Source organism: Mus musculus, chromosome 11, assembly GCF_000001635.26.
Source record: "Mus musculus strain C57BL/6J chromosome 11, GRCm38.p6 C57BL/6J".
NCBI lineage: Eukaryota > Metazoa > Chordata > Mammalia > Rodentia > Muridae > Mus > Mus musculus.
Window position 1 is genome coordinate 106,971,435 of NC_000077.6, and position 3,328 is coordinate 106,974,762.

Consider the following 3,328-nt stretch of genomic DNA (forward strand, 5'->3'; position numbering starts at 1 on the left):
TAAACTGAGGCCAGCCAGAGCCAGAGGGAGAGAGGGAGGGGAGGGGGGAGGGGAAGGGGAAATGGAACTAGAGTCTACTATGTTAAGCAAAATAATCCCGATTCAGAAAGACATTTTTTTTCCTGACACATGCAGAATCTATATTAAAAAAAAAAAAGGTGAAAAATAAACCTCTTGCTTTTGCATTAAAAAAAAAAAAAGGCATGTGTGAGTGTGGTAGTTTGAATGAAATGGTTCCCACAGACCCAAAAAGGCCCAAAAATTGTCCTTTGACCTCCATGTTCACATCACGTTGCACACACACACACACATCACTCACAAACATGTATCACAAACACTAAAGATTGTGGAGAAATGTTAAGATGACCACATATAGGCACTTTTTGACACTCCATTTTTTTTTGACATTCTATAGGCCATAGACATCATTTTCTTCCTCATGTTTGCAAAACCTAGATTAAAAAAAAAAAGACCCCCCACAGTCCCATAAATGACACTGTTAGGAGGTATGGCCTTATTGGAGGAAGTGTGTCACTATGGGAGCGGGATTTGATGTCTTATATGCTCAAGCTACACCCAGTGTGGCTCAGTCTGCTTCTGGCTGCCTGCAGATTAAGACATAGAACTTTTTTCTGGGTCACAAGAGGTCAGGCGACTATGGTAGTGAAGCAGGAGCCTCTGAGCCCCGAACTGGTCGTGCACCAGCCGCTAGCCTGTCCCTGTCCCTGTCCCTGCCCACCTCTGAGCTGGTCCAAGCCAAGCCCTGGGAGTGAGCCTGTTCCCAGCCAAAACGAAAAGCAAGTACTTCGGGAGAAGAAGCAAGTCTCCTCGGGCTAAGAAAAGCCAGAGTCCCCACTACTCCGTAGTCACAGTGAAGCAGGAACGTGAGGACCATCCACGGAGAGGACGAGAAGATCAGCAGCAAGGATCAGCAGCACCGGGAGCCATCAGAACAGGAGCACAGGAGAGGTCCGAACAGTGAGTGAGACCGGCACTGGGACCATTCCCACCAAAGGAGGAGCTCTGATGAGAGGCCTGTCGGTGGGCAGGGTCAGGATAGAGACAGCCAGAACCTGCAGGCCCAGGAAGAAGAGAGGGACTTTCATAATGCCAGGTGCCAGGAGCACCGCCCCAGAATGAAAGCGCTGGTGGTGAGGCTCAGGAGGTGATCCCTCGCCCTGCTGGGAACAGAAGCAAAGAGGTGCCCGGTAAAGAAAAACCAAGCTTTGAACTTTCTGGGGGCACTTGTTGGCGACACTAATATCTTCCAGGATATGGTTATTAATTAAATACAGTGAGCTCCCAGAAGCCCAGATCCCCCCCCCCCCAAAACCGGTGGCATCTCTACCCCTTTAAATGATCAGGTATTTCCAGTCATGTACAGCCATCGGCAGAATGCGTATCTTCTGGGTAGACATCGACACATTGCAAACATTCCCATCGACCATCCTTCTTGCTCAAAGCAACATGCAGTCTTCCAGTACCGGCTTGTGGAGTCCACCCTTTGGGGTGAAGACCCAAATCACTGGCCTCGGCTCAGGCAACGGAACATTCTTGAACAACAAGCATATTGAGCCATAGAGATACTATGAATTGAAAGAAAAAGACGTACTTACATTTGAGCTCAGTAGCCGAGAATATATCTTGTTTCATGAGTCCTCAGACACCTCTGAACATGACAGGAAGGAAGATGAGGAGAAGGAGGAGGAGGAAGAGGAAGAGGAAATGGTGTCTGACAGCGGGGGTTTTTCCAGCACCTCTTCTTGTCTTAAGTCTTTCCTCTGTTGCTGCCCAGCTTATTTTGCAATATGAGAACTGTCACTTCATGTTTTCTTGAACTTCACACAGTAGAAACAGTCTCACCAATCCCAGCACGTGAGTTTGGTCAAAGTGTGTGGCCATGGTGGGCGCCTTCAGAACTTCTGTATGGGAAACAGCTCTTGGAAAGGGGGTGGTGGCTTCTTCTCTTTGTACAGTTTCTTAATTATATAGTTGTTGAGCTTTGTGGACCAGGAGTTTTGTTTTGGGGAAAAACCCTAGAGTAGAGAATCTTAGCTTTAGGTGTCACCAAAACAACGTCCAGCCTATACCAAAGCTTTGGCTCCTGAGTCATAGAAATTGATTTTGCACTTCATTTTTTGGGGTAACAGTTTACCACGTGACCTCATTATTGGTTGTCTGCACTAATCAGACACTCTGGGATGCTTGTGTGAACTTGACTGTAGGGAGGTCATGGCTTCTACCAAAAGGCACTGGTGTCATATCGTGCACTGGGCTGAAGATCTGCAATCCTGAGGATTCCTGATTTCTTCACGAAACAGGCATAATAGTTGGATCATCTGGTCTTTTTCTTTAGCTTTGCGTTTTTATTCAAATGTCGCCTCTCTTCTCCCTTTGAGAAACACACCACACTGACTTTGTAGGAGGGGCCTTGCTGTGGCCTAGGGACGTGTGTGTATGTGTGTGTGTGTGTCTAAAGGAGGTTGTGTAGCTGTCACAGTTCCGCTTCATCTTTGACCATGTGTCCGTATTTACCTCTCCAGGGTGGAAAGTAAGGAACAGGCTAGTGTCTGAACGTCCCACCCGGGGTCTGTGTGAGGAGAACGATACTCCTTACTGACAGGCTGTGTGCTTCAGGGCTACCTGATCATTTTCATGACAGTGTTTTGTGATATAAATAGTACAACACAATAGACAAAGGCCTGTCTGCATTTGGAGAGAAGGTTTTCATTTATATGTATTTTTGAGATTTAAAAAAAAATTGTAAATTTAGCCTCATTTTAGAGGGTATTACTTTTCTCACATAAATAAAAATAAAAATAAAAAGATGCCAGGCAGTGGTGGCACACACCTTTGATCCCAGCACTTGGGAGGCAGGGGCAGGTGGATTTCTGAGTTCAAGGCCAGCCTGGTCTACAGAGTAAGTTCCAGGACAGCCAGAGCTATACAGAAAAACCCTGTCTTGAAAAAACAAATTAAAAAAAAAAAAAAAAAAAAAAAGATGGCTCCTTCAACACCATGTCTGCCTATATGCTGCCATGCTTCTCACCATAATGAAACTTTAAGTCAGCCCCAATTAATTGATTTGCTTTATAAGAGTTGTCTTGGCCAGAGCTGGAGATGTCTCAGAGGTTGCTGCTTTTCCAGAGGTCCTGAATTCAATTCTCAGCAACCACATGGTGGCTCATAACCATCTATAATGAGATCTGGTGCCCTCTCCTGGCCTGAAGGCATACATGCAGGCAGAAAAAAAAAGTTGCCTTGGTTATAAAACTCTAAGACAATCATCTGTCTGTCGGTCGGTCTGTCTGTATATCTCTTTCTTTGA

The 3,328-nt window shown here is 45.8% G+C and overlaps 1 pseudogene; it reads left to right on the forward strand.

Moving 5' to 3' along the window:
• Gm8339 (predicted gene 8339) lies at positions 659-1,938 on the forward strand (annotated as a pseudogene).
• The last annotated feature ends 1,390 nt before the right edge of the window (positions 1,939-3,328 follow it).